Genomic DNA, 14,230 nt, shown 5'->3' on the forward strand with positions numbered 1-14,230 from the left:
ATGGAAGGGAGTGAGAACCATGAGTCTCCTAGGTTTTGTATTGAAGTCAATGTACCCAGAGGAGGACAGAAACTAGCCATCCTCCGGGTACACCATTATGCTACCCATGAGAGTGCTTTGAGGCTACTGTAGACCTTCATTGCAAAACAGTGTGTTTTAATAAATTATTTGTTGGTGTGAATATATTTAGTATAGTTTTATCAAAAAGAATAACTTTTTTATTGTTTCATTATTATTATTATTACTTTTATTTACTGAGGAGGATGGTCCTCCCATTCCTCCACTGATGAGCCTCCACTGGTGTAAATGCTTTCTGAAGGCACTGTAGGTATTACAGACTGGGTCAGGGAGAGGTTTAAAATGTCAGTAAGACACTTACCAGCTGGTTAGCGCATGCTCTGAGTATGTGTCCTGGTAAACTGTCTAAATGTTTAAAGAATAAACTGACATGGAAATGTACAAAATCAAAGGACTTAATTGAAAGACTTTGACTGTATAAAAATGCAGGTTGACAGGACAGCTACTCGGCCCCTTGCTGCAGCGAAAATATCTCAGATGCAGGCCCTATTCTTCTTGGGAGGTCAGCGTTCTCTGGTACTGGGGGCCCTACTTTGCCTCAATTATTACATGTACATTCCCCGTTGAAACTGAAGAACATATTAGAAAGCTGTGAAAGACTTCTCTAGATATAAATTTAGGCTAGATTGTGAAAGTGCACATTGTAATCGTGACCGGAGTGTTGTCTTGTCTAAGAGCAGAACACAGCAAATTAAAACCAGTTATGTGATTTTCCTGTTCACAGCATAGCCCTTGGAGCTGCTTCCCTATCTCAGGTAGTCACACATCCACTAATGAAGAGCATCACCTACTGGCCACAACTTGTATTGGGTCTGTCTTTGAAAACATGAATCTGCATTGCTTCAATTGTCACAAATACTAGCATCCCCTTTGCTATAGAGAGTAAAATAAATAAGTATCCTTGCCTTGTGCGAGCCAGAACCGCTCACAGGAGCAGGGGCCCATTTATAAGTACACCCTCTGGACAGGACGCTCGTCTATCGCAGGGCCTCACCCCCAATCTATTCTCTTAATGCTGAGTGATAGAACTCCCATTTTTACAGTCTTTGGCATGACTCAGTCAGGGATCGAACTCACAACCTTCCAATCTCAGGGTGGACACTAACCATAAGGCCACTGAGGACTGACCTTCAATTGGTTGAGAACTGCTTGGTTGGTCAGCTGTCTTTGGCTCCTGTGACTGGTCAGTGTGCCTACCACTGTATTTCTCAGGAGTGGTGTGGACATCCATTTATGACACCATCTATGCCCACCAGGTATTAGGTGTACACCTGTGCTATGACTGTCATGTTGTGCCTATTTAACACTGCTATTACAAAAGTTTGTACTTCCTCAGTTCATGCTGTTCGTTAAAGAATATTCTAGATTATTCTATGAATGACAACTTTTTATAATGTGTGCATTGCTGCATTCCTTCCTATTGTCGCCGGGACAAAGATGACGATATCAGAGTAGGGGTCAAGTCTATAGCATTGAGGTTCCAGGAGCACACCAACATTTGGCTCAGTGGGTTCATGATGGCCATGATGTTAAGGCTGGTTGTGGCTGGGTTCAACACAGAACAGACCCTGCCTTACTATGCAACACTGTGGCTATTCACCTCACATTTCAGGTGGGGGTATATTTGATATGTTATGTACAAACATTTCAGTTTTTGGCCATGGTTATGTTGACATTTTACAAAGAACCCTCAACTGAAATCAATCCACAATACCTGTTAGTGACAATGCATCCCAACAATTATTTTCATTTTATGTGACTAATTGTGATGCTTTTCTTTTTAATTGGGTATATTTACACATTAGACATCAACAAACCAGAGGACTGCTGGAAGAAATAGATTTCAATCAGAAACCTTGGACTACTTTTGTTCTTGGGAATAGTCTGTGGAAATGTGTGGAAAGAAAGAAGATACACTTTATTTCCAAGAGTTTGATACCACTCCATTCACTCCATTCCAGCCATTATTATGAGCCGTCCTCCCCTAACCAGTTTCCTGTGAGTAATACAAAATAATGGGTGGTGTAAGTCTGTACTGTATTAGGCGTTGTCTCTCAATAAAGCTCATATTGGGCAATACTTTTTGTGGCTTTAAGATCCCTGGCTTCTAGGAAAATCAAGGTCAAGAACAACAAATCAACCCTATAATAATTTTTTCACACATTTGTTGTGCTACAGCCTGAATTTAAAATGGGATTTTGTGTCACAGATCTACACACAATACACCATAATGTCAAAATAAAATGTTGTTGTGAGAATTTTTTTACACATTTATTAAAAATGAAAAGCTGGGAAGTCTTGAGTCAGTAAGTATTCAACCCCTTTGTTATGGCAAGCCTAAATAAGTACAGGAGGAAACATGCATGGACTCACTCTGTGTGCAACAATAGTGGTTAACATGATTTTTGAATGACTGACAAATCTCTGTACCTCACATATACAATTATCTGTAAGATCCCTCAGTTAATAAGCTAATTTCAAGCACAGATTCAACCACAAAGACCAAGGAAGTTTTCCAATGCCTTTCAAATAAGGGCATGTACTGGTAGATGGGTGAAAATAAAAAGCAGACACTGAATATCCATTTGAGCATGGTGAAATTATCATTTACGCTTTGGATGGTGTATCTGCAAAGATACAGGTGTCTTTCCTAACTCAGTTGTCAGAGGGGAAGGAAACCGCTCAGGGATTTCACCATGAGGCCAATGATGATTTCAAAACAGTTAGAGTTTAATGGCTGTGATAGGAGATAACTGAGGATGGATCAAATACATTGTTGTTACTCCACAATACTAACCTAAATGACGAAGTGAAAAGAAGGAAGCCTGTACATAATACAAATATTCCAAAACATGCATCCTGTTTGTAAAAAGGCACTAAAGCAACATTGCAAAAAATGTGGCAAAGAAATTATTAAACTTTTTGTCCAGAATACAAAGCGTTGTGTTTGTGGCAAATCACAAAACATATCACTGAGTACAACTCTTCATATTTTCAAGCATGTTGTTGGCTGTATAATGCTATGGGTATGCTTGCCATCGGCAAGGACTAAGAAGTTATTTAGGATTAAAAATAAACATAATAGAGCTAACCACAGGTTCTGTGTGTAGATCGGCATAGGCTAAGATGCAATAGATAGTATAGAATACAGTATATACATATGAGATGAGTAATGCAAGATATGTAAACATTATTAAAGTGACATTATTAACGTATGATCTGAAGTATGATAACAACTGCTCCAAAATAATCCATGTTTGTACTCTGCCAGAGCACAACACCTCAACACCTTCTGACAATCTGAGTATTTACCCAACCCAGATAGGTGCACACCAATATCCTCCTAATATATGTGAGCTTTGGCTTTAAGTACTTGTACAGTGCCTTCGGAAAGTATTCAGACCCCTTGACTTTCCACATTTTGTTGGGTTACAGCCTTATTCTAAAATGTATTAAATCAAATCAAATGTATTTATATAGCCCTTCGTACATCAGCTGATATCTCAAAGTGCTGTACAGAAACCCAGCCTAAAACCCCAAACAGCAAGCAATGCAGGTGTAGAAGCACGGTGTCTAGGAAAAACTCCCTAGAAAGGCCAAAACCTAGGAAGAAACCTAGAGAGGAACCAGGCTATGTGGGGTGGCCAGTCCTCTTCTGGCTGTGCCGGGTGGAGATTATAACAGAACATGGCCAAGATGTTCAAATGTTCATAAATGACCAGCATGGTCAAATAATAATAAGGCAGAACAGTTGAAACTGGAGCAGCAGCACGGCCAGGTGGACTGGGGACAGCAAGGAGTCATCATGTCAGGTAGTCCTGGGGCATGGTCCTAGGGCTCAGGTCCTCCGAGAGAGAGAGAGAGAGAGAGAGAGAGAGAGAGAGAGAGAAAGAGAGAATTAGAGAACGCACACTTAGATTCACACAGGACACCGAATAAGACAGGAGAGGTACTCCAGATATAACAAACTGACCCTAGCCCCCGACACAAACTACTGCAGCATAAATACTGGAGGCTGAGACAGGAGGGGTCAGGAGACACTGTGGCCCCATCCGAGGACACCCCCGGACAGGGCCAAACAGGAAGGATATAACCCCACCCACTCTGCCAAAGCACAGCCCCCACACCACTAGAGGGATATCTTCAACCACCAACTTACCATCCTGAGACAAGGCCGAGTATAGCCCACAAAGATCTCCGCCATGGCACAACCCAAGGGGTCTTAAAAGTTGAGACCGAGTTTGCGTCTCTGACATGGGTAGGCAGACCATTCCATAAAAATGGAGCTCTATAGGAGAAAGCCCTGCCTCCAGCTGTTTGCTTAGAAATTCTAGGGACAATTAGAAGGCCTGCGTCTTGTGACCGTAGCGTACGTGTAGGTATGTACGGCAGGACCAAATCAGAGAGATAGGTAGGAGCAAGCCCATGTAATGCTTTGTAGGTTAGCAGTAAAACCTTGAAATCAGCCCTTGCTTTGACAGGAAGCCAGTGTAGAGAGGCTAGCACTGGAGTAATATGATCACATTTTTTGGTTCTAGTCAGGATTCTAGCAGCCGTATTTAGCACCAACTGAAGTTTATTTAGTGCTTTTCCGGGTAGCCGGAAAGTAGAGCATTGCAGTAGTCTAACCTAGAAGTGACAAAAGCATGGATTCATTTTTCTGCATCATTTTTAGACAGAAAGTTTCTGATTTTTGCAATGTTACGTAGATGGAAAAAAGCTGTCCTTGAAATGGTCTTGATATGTTCCTCAAAAGAGAGATCAGGGTCCAGAATAACGCCGAGGTCCTTCACAGTTTTATTTGAGACGACTGTACAACCATTAAGATTTATTGTCAGATTCAACAGAAGATCTCTTTGTTTCTTGGGACCTAGAACAAGCATCTCTGTTTTGTCCGAGTTTAAAAGTAGAAAGTTTGCAGCCTTATGTCTGAAACACATGCTTCTAGCAAGGGCAATTTTGGGGCTTCACCATGTTTCATTGAAATGTACAGCTGTGTGTCATCCGCATAGCAGTGAAAGTTAACATTATGTTTTCGAATAACATCCCCAAGAGGTAAAATATATAGTGAAAACAATAGTGGTCCTAAAACGGAACCTTGAGGAACACCGAAATTTACAGCTGATTTGTCAGAGGACAAACCATTCACAGAGACAAACTGATATCTTTCCGACAGATAAGATCTAAACCAGGCCAGAACTTGTCCGTGTAAACCAATTTGGGTTTCCAATCTCTCCAAAAGAATGTGGTGATCGATGGTATCAAAAGCAGCACTAAGGTCTAGGAGGTCTTAAATCGTTTTCCCCCTCATCAATCTACACATAATACCCCATAATGACAAAGCAAAATCAGATTATTTTTTTTGTGCTAATTTATAAAAAATAAACTGAAATATCACATTTACATAAGTACTCAGACCCTTTACTTAGTACTTTGTTGATGCACCTTTGGCAGCGATTAGAGCATTGAGTCTTTTTGGGTATGACGCTACAAGCTTGGCACAACTGTATTTGGGGAGTTTCTCCCATTCCTCTCTGCAGAGCCTCTCAAGCTCTGTCAGGTTGGATGGGGAGCATTGCTGTACAGCTATTTTCAGATCTCTCCAGAGATGTTCGATCATGTTCAAGTCCGGGCTCTGGCTGGGCCACTCTAGGACATTCAGAGACTTGTCCCGAAGCCACTCCTACGTTGTCTTGGCTGTATGCTTGCGGTCGTTGTCCTATTGGAAACTGAACCTTCGCCCCAGTCTGAGGTCCTGAGTGCTCTGGAGCAGGTTTTCATCTAGGATCTCTCTGTACTTTGCTCTGTTCATCTTTGCCTTGATCCTGACTAGTCTCCCAGTCCCTGCCACTGAAAAACATCACCACAGCATGATGCTGCCACTACCATGCTTCACCGTAAGGATGGTGCCAGGTTTCCTCCAGACATGACGCTTGGCATTCAGGCCAAATAGGTTTCATCAGACCAGAGAATCTTGTTTCTCATGGTCTGAGATTCTTTAGGTGCCTTTTGGCAAACTATCATGTGCCTTTTACTGAGGAGTGGCTTCCGTCTGGTCGCTCTACCATAAAGGTAGATCCCCCCGATTGCTCAGTTTGGCCGGGGCGACCAGCTCTAGGAAATGTCTTGGTGGTTCCAAACGTCTTCCATTTAAGAATGATCAAATCAAATCAAATTTATTTGTCACATACACATGGTTAGCAGATGTTAATGCGAGTGTAGCGAAATGCTTGTGCTTCTAGTTCCGACAATGCAGTAATAACGAACAAGTAATCTAACTAACAATTCAAAAAAAAACTACTGTCTTATACACAGTGTAAGGGGATAAAGAATATGTACATAAGGATATATGAATGAGTGATGGTACAGAGCAGCATAGGCAAGATACAGTAGATGATATCGAGTACAGTATATACATATGAGATGAGTATGTAAACCAAGTGGCATAGTTAAAGTGGCTAGTGATACATGTATTACATAAGGATGCAGTCGATGATATAGAGTACAGTATCTACGTATGCATATGAGATGAATAATGTAGGGTAAGTAACATTATATAAGGTAGCATTGTTTAAAGTGGCTAGTGATATATTTACATCATTTCCCATCAATTCCCATGATTAAAGTGGCTGGAGTAGAGTCAGTGGCATTGACAGTGTGTTGGCAGTAGCCACTCAATGTTAGTGGTGGCTGTTTAACAGTCTGATGGCCTTGAGATAGAAGCTGTTTTTCAGTCTCTCGGTCCCAGCTTTGATGCACCTGTACTGACCTCGCCTTCTGGATGACAGCGGGGTGAACAGGCAGTGGCTCGGGTGGTTGATGTCCTTGATGATCTTTATGGCCTTCCTGTAGCATCGGGTGGTGTAGGTGTCCTGGAGGGCAGGTAGTTTGCCCCCGGTGATGCGTTGTGCAGACCTCACTACCCTCTGGAGAGCCTTACGGTTGAGGGCGGTGCAGTTGCCATACCAGGCGGTGATACAGCCCGCCAGGATGCTCTCGATTGTGCATCTGTAGAAGTTTGTGAGTGCTTTTGGTGACAAGCCGAATTTCTTCAGCCTCCTGAGGTTGAAGAGGCGCTGCTGCGCCTTCTTCACGATGCTGTCTGTGTGAGTGGACCAATTCAGTTTGTCTGTGATGTGTATGCCGAGGAACTTAAAACTTGCTACCCTCTCCACTACTGTTCCATCGATGTGGATGGGGGGGTGTTCCCTCTGCTGTTTCCTGAAGTCCACAATCATCTCCTTAGTTTTGTTGACGTTGAGTGTGAGGTTATTTTCCTGACACCACACTCCGAGGGCCCTCACCTCCTCCCTGTAGGCCGTCTCGTCGTTGTTGGTAATCAAGCCTACCACTGTTGTGTCGTCCGCAAACTTGATGATTGAGTTGGAGGCGTGCGTGGCCACGCAGTCGTGGGTGAACAGGGAGTACAGGAGAGGGCTCAGAACGCACCCTTGTGGGGCCCCAGTGTTGAGGATCAGCGGGGAGGAGATGTTGTTGCCTACCCTCACCACCTGGGGGCGGCCCGTCAGGAAGTCCAGTACCCAGTTGCACAGGGCGGGGTCGAGACCCAGGGTCTCGAGCTTGATGACGAGCTTGGAGGGTACTATGGTGTTGAATGCCGAGCTGTAGTCGATGAACAGCATTCTCACATAGGTATTCCTCTTGTCCAGATGGGTTAGGGCAGTGTGCAGTGTGGTTGAGATTGCATCGTCTGTGGACCTATTTGGGCGGTAAGCAAATTGGAGTGGGTCAAGGGTGTCAGGTAGGGTGGAGGTGATATGGTCCTTGACTAGTCTCTCAAAGCACTTCATGATGACGGATGTGAGTGCTACGGGGCGGTAGTCGTTTAGCTCAGTTACCTGGAGGCCACTGTGTTCTTGGAGACCTTCAATGCTGCAGAAATGTATTGGTAGCCTTCCCCAGATCTGTGCCTTAACACAATCCTGTCTCTGCAATCTACGGTCAATTCCTTTGACCCCATGACTTGGTTTTAAGACATGCACTGTCAACTGTGGGACATTATTTAGACAGGCGTGTGACTTTCCAAATCATGCCCAATCAATTGAATTTACCACAGATGGACTCCAATTAAGTTGTAGAAACATCTCAAGGATGATCAATGGAAACAGGATGCACCGGAGCTCAATTTTGAGTCTCATAGCAAAGGGTCTGAATACTTATGTAAATAAGTATTTATTTTTAATTCATGTGAAAACATTTCTAACAACCTGTTTTTGCTTTGTTATTATGGGGTATTGTGTGTAGATTGCTAAGGATTTTCTATTTTTAAAACCCATGTTAGAATAAGGCTGTAACGTACACAAAATAGAAAAAGTCAAGGGGTCTGAATACTTTCCAGAGGCACTGTATAACTGGTAGTCTGCTCTCACAGCTGCAGTCCAGACAAGAATCCCCACAAACTGACCGATATGTAAGCCATGCCACCAGGTGGAAAACCCAAATGTCATTACCAGCAGAGCAGTTTTTCTTCTTTGCAAAACCAGCGTACGTAGCGATGTGGCTGTCGTACCATTCCACCGACAGGCAAATTCACCTGGAAGGACATCTCTGTGGTCCAGAGATCTCCGTCAGACAGGCCGCTCCAGTTTGTGCCGTCCTCCCTGGCCATCTGTAACGGTTCTCCTCTTCATCTGAGGAGGAGTATGAAATATCGGACCAATATGCAGCATGGTAAGTGTTTGTCATATTTTTACACTGAACACAGAAAACAAACAAGAGAATAAAGGAAAACCAACAAAACCAACAAAAGTGGGAAAACAGGCTACCTAAGTATGGTTCTCAATCAGAGACAACGATTGACAACTGCCTCTGATTGGGAACCATACCAGGCCAAACACATAGAAATATAAACACAGAACAAAACATAGAATGCCCACCCCAACTCACACCCTGACCAACATAAAATAGAGACATAAAAAAGGAACTAAGGTCAGGACGTGACAGTACCCCCTCCCCCCCCAAAGGTGTGGACTCCGGCCGCAAAACCTAAACCCATAGGGGAGGGTCTTGGTGGGCAGCTGTCCGCGGTGACGGGAGGCTCTGGCAGCTCCTGACTGACGGGCGGCTCTGGCAGCTCCTGACTGACGGGCGGCTCTGGCAGCTCCTGACTGACGGGCGGCTCTGGCAGCTCCTGACTGACGGGCGGCTCTGGCAGCTCCTGACTGACGGGCGGCTCTGGCAGCTCCTGACTGGAGGGAGACTCTGGAAGCACTGGATAGGCGGGAGCACCTGGAGGGAGGAGACGGAGAGACAGCCTCTTGCGTGGGGCTGCCACAGGACCCACCAGGCTGGGGAGACCTACAGGAGGCCTGGTGCGTGGAGGAGGCACCGGATGGACCGGGCTGTGGGGGATCACTGGAGCTCTGGTGCGCAGCCTTGGCACCACTCCTCCAGGCTGGATGACCACTTTAGCCCGGACCCTCCAGAGTGCAGGCACAGGTTGAACCGGGCTGTCCACTCGCACCTCTCCCTTAGGCTCAATACCCACATTCGCCCGGCACGGGCGGAGCGCAGGCATAGGACGCACTGCACCCTCACAGCGCCCCGGAGACACAGCACGCAGAGCCGGCGCAGGATACCCTGGGCCGAAACGGCGTACCGGAGACCAAACACGCTGGGCCGGCACAATACGCCCTGGCTGGATGCCCACTCTCGCATGGCACTTGCGGGGGGCTGGCCTATGAGCTCGTACTGGCAACATCGTGCGCTTAACCGCATAACATGGTGCCTGACCAGTACTGCGCTTCTTCCGGTAGGCACGGGAAGTTGGCTCCGATTGGGAACCATACCAGGCCAAACACATAGAAATATAAACACAGAACAAAACATAGAATGCCCACCCCAACTCACGCCCTGACCGACCTAAAATAGAGACATAAAAAAAGGAACCAAGGTCAGGACGTGACACCATCCCCCTGAACCCAAGCCCAGCAGCATTATTCAGACTGATCCTCCAGTGAGAGTAATATCTGACCCTCAACACCATAGCACCTTAAATTAAATCTTGAGGAAAAAAGCCAACTTGGCACCTTCATTCATTGAATCAGATGGCTCATTCATCAAAAAGCCCACTGATAATGCAAACTACTACAAATTACTTTTTCATTGGCAAGGGGGGGGGGGTCTCGAGGCAAGATAAGCAAACTTATGGACGACATGCCAGCAACAAACGCTAACACTACACATCCAAGTATATTGGACCAAATTATGAAAGACAAGAATTGTACTTTTGAATTCCGTAAAGTCAGTGTGGAGGAGGTGAAACAATTATTATTGTCTATCAACAATGACAAGCCATCGGGGTCTTACAATCTGGATGGAATTATTAGCCACCCCCATCGGGGTCCTACAAAATCGGAATGGAAATATTAGCCACATCTTCAATTTAAGACTACTAGAAAGTGTGTGCCCTCAGGCTTGGAGGGAAGCTAAAGTCATTCCGCTACCTAAGAATAGTAAAGCCCCCTTTACTGGGTCAAATAGCTGACCAATCAGCCTGTTATCAACCCTTAGTATACTTCTGGGGAAAAATGGTGTTTTACCAGATACAATGCTATTTCACAGTAAACAAATTGACATCAGAATTTCAGCATGCTTATAGGGAAGGACACTCAACAAGCACAGCACTTACAAAAATGACTGATGATTGGCTGAGAGAAATTGATGATAAAATGATTGTGGGGGATGTCTTGTTAGACTTCAGTGCAGCTTTTGACATTATTGATCATAGTTTGCTGCTGGAAAAAACGTATGTGTTAAGGCTTTACACCCCCTGCTATAATGTGGATAAAGAGTTACTTGTCTAACAGAACGCAGAGGGTGTTCTTTAAAGGAAGCCTCTCAAATATAATCCAGTTAGAATCAGGAATTCGCCAGGGTAGCTGTTTAGGCCCCTTGCTTTTTTCAATTTTTACTAACTGACTTTGAGTAAAGCCAGAGTGTCTATGTATGTGAATGACTCAACACTATACACATCAGCTACTACAGAGACTGAAATGACTGTAACACTCAACAAAGAGCTGCAGTTTCAGAGTGGGTGGCAAGGAATAAGTTAGCCCTAAATATTTCAAAAACTAAAAGCATTGTATTTGGAACAAAACACTCACTACACCCTAAATCTCAATTAAATCTTGTAATAAATCATGTGGAAATTGAGAAGGTTGAGAATACTAAACTGCTTGGAGTAACCCTAGATTGTAAACTGTCATGGTCAAAACACATTGATGCAGTAGTAGCTAAGATGGGGAGAAGTCTGTCTATAATAAAGCGATGCTCTGCCTTCTTAACTACACTATCAACAAGGCAGGTCCTACAGGCCCTAGTTTTGTCGCACCTTGACTACTGTTCAGTCGTGTGGTCAGGTGCCAAATAAAAGGATTTGGAAAAATTGAAATTGGCTCAGAACAGAGCAGCACAGCTGGTCCTTGGATGTACAGAGAGAGCTAATATTAATAATATGCATGTCAATCTCTCCTGGCTGAATGTGGAGGAGAGATTGACTTCATCACTACTTTTATTTATTAGAGGTATTGATATGTTGAATGCACCGAGCTGTCTGTCTAAACTGCTGGCACACAGCTCGGACACCTATGCATACCTCACAAGACATGCCACAAGAGATCTCTTCACAGTCCCCAAGTCCAGAAGAGACTACGGGAGGCACGCAGTACTACACAGAGCCATGACTACATGGAACACTATTCCACATCAAGTAACGAACACACACACACGATAACATATACACTATACATACACAAGTACTGTAGATATATGTCACTGGGCATATGTCACTGGCTCATGTCACTGGGCAGCATGAGGCTGTGCTTCCCATCCTTCATCTTCCTCCAAACACGGCAAGTGGAGTTTTGACCAAAAAGCTCTATTTTTGTCTCATCAGACCACATGGCCTTCTCCCATTCCTCCTCTGGATCATCCAGATGGTCATTGGCAAACTTCAGACGGGCCTGGACATGCGCTGGCTTGAGCAGGGGGACCTTGCGTGCGCTGCAGGATTTTAATCCATGACGGCGTAGTGTGTTACTAATGGTTTTCTTTGAGACTGTCGTCCCGGCTCTCTTCAGGTCATTGACCAGGTCCTGCCGTGTAGTTCTGGGCTGATCCCTCACCTTCCTCGTGATCATTGATGCCCCACGAGGTGAGATCTTGCATGGAGCCCCAGACCGAGGGAGATTGACCGTCATCTTGAACTTCTTCCATTTTCTAATAATTGCGCCAACAGTTGTTGCCTTCTCACCAAGCTGCTTGCCTATTGTCCTGTAGCCCATCCCAGCCTTGTGCAGGTCTACAATTGTATCCCTGATGTCCTTACACAGCTCTCTGGTCTTGGCCCTTGTGGAGAGGTTGGAGTCTGTTTGATTGAGTGTGTGGACAGGTGTCTTTTATACAGGTAACGAGTTCAAACAGGTGCAGTTAATACAGGTAATGAGTGGAGAACAGGAGGGCTTCTTAAAGAAAAACTAACAGGTCTGCGAGAGCCGAAATTCTTACTGGTTGGTAGGTGATCAAATAGTTACGTCATGCAATAAAATGCAAATTAATTACTTAAAGATCATACAATGTGATTTTCTGGATTTTTGTTTTAGATTCAGTTTCTCACAGTTGAAGTGTACCTATGATAAAAATGACAGCCCTCTACATGCTTTGTAAGTCGGAAAACCTGCAAAATCGGCAGTGTATCAAATACTTGTTCTCCCCACTGTATATACACCTGTTCTGAACGGCCCCAGAGTCTGCAACATCACTAAGCAAGGGGCACCACCAAGCATGCTGCACCATGTAGACCAAGGAGCTCTCAAACAGGTCAGGGACAAAGTTGTGGAGAATTACAGATCAGGGTTGGGTTATAAAAAAATATCTGAAACTTTGAACATCCCACAGAGCACCATTAAATTCATTATTAAAAAATGGTAAGAATATGCCAAACCAAACCAGCCACGAGAGAGCCGCCCACCAAAACTCACAGACCAGGCAAGGAGGACATTAATCAGAGGCAACGAAGAGACCAAAGAACCTTGAAGGAGCTGCAAAGCTCCACAGTGGAGATTGGAGTATCTGTCCATAGGACCACTTTAATCCGTACACTCCACAGAGCTGGGCTTTACGGAAGAGTGGCCAGAAAAAAAGCCATTGCTTCAAGAAAAAAATTTGCAAACACGTTTGGTGTTCGCCAAGAGTCATGTGGGAGACTACCCAAACATATGGAAGAAGGTACTCTGGTCGGATTAGACAAATTTAGCTTTTTGGCCATCAAGGAAAACGCTGTCTGGCGCAAACCCAACACCTCTCATCACCCCCAGAACTTCATCCCCACAGTGAAGCATGGTGGTGGCAGCATCGTGTTGTGGGGATCTTTTTCATCAGCAGGGACTGGGAAACTGGTCAGAATTGAAGGAATGATGGACGTCGCTAAATACAGGGAAATTCTTGAGGGAAACCTGTTTCAGTCTTCCAGAGATTTGAGACTGGGACGGAGGTTCACCTTCCAGCAGGACAATGACCCTAAGCATACTGCTAAAGCAACACTTGAGTGGTTTAAGGGGAAACATTTAAATGTCTTGGAATGGCCTAGTCAAAACCCAGACCTCAATCCAATTGAGAATCTGTGGTATGACTTAAAGATGGCTGTACACCAGCAGAACCCATTCAACTTGAAGGAGCTGGAGCAGTTTTGCCTTGAAGAATGGGCAAAAATCCCAGTGGCTAGATGTGCCAAGCTTATAGAGACATACCCCAAGAGACTTGCAGCTGTAATTGCTGCAAAAGGTGGCTCTACAAAGTATTGACTTTAGGGGGGTGAAAATTTGAGAGGCATAACTATTCTGTTTTTTTGTCTTATTTCGTGTTTGTTCAAAACAACAAAAAATATTTTGCATCTTCAAAGTGGTAGGCATGTTGTGTAAATCAAATGACAGAACCCCCCCCCCCCAAATCCATTTTAATGACAGGTTGTAAAGGCAACAAAATAGGAAAAATGCCAAAGGGGGTGAATACTTTTGAGGGACCATTTATATATATATGGTTTATTGGGTTGACTGTCTCTTGATGGACATTCTACTTGTGTCTGGCATGAAAATAATTCTCATTGTTTACTGATAAGCAAGCAGTATATTTG

General features: G+C 44.4%; 1 pseudogene; it reads left to right on the forward strand.

Moving 5' to 3' along the window:
* The first annotated feature begins 501 nt into the window (after positions 1-501).
* LOC109873309 (4-hydroxybenzoate polyprenyltransferase, mitochondrial-like) lies at positions 502-2,014 on the forward strand (annotated as a pseudogene).
* The last annotated feature ends 12,216 nt before the right edge of the window (positions 2,015-14,230 follow it).

Source organism: Oncorhynchus kisutch, linkage group LG3 (genome assembly GCF_002021735.2).
Source record: "Oncorhynchus kisutch isolate 150728-3 linkage group LG3, Okis_V2, whole genome shotgun sequence".
In the NCBI taxonomy this organism is placed as follows: domain Eukaryota; kingdom Metazoa; phylum Chordata; class Actinopteri; order Salmoniformes; family Salmonidae; genus Oncorhynchus; species Oncorhynchus kisutch.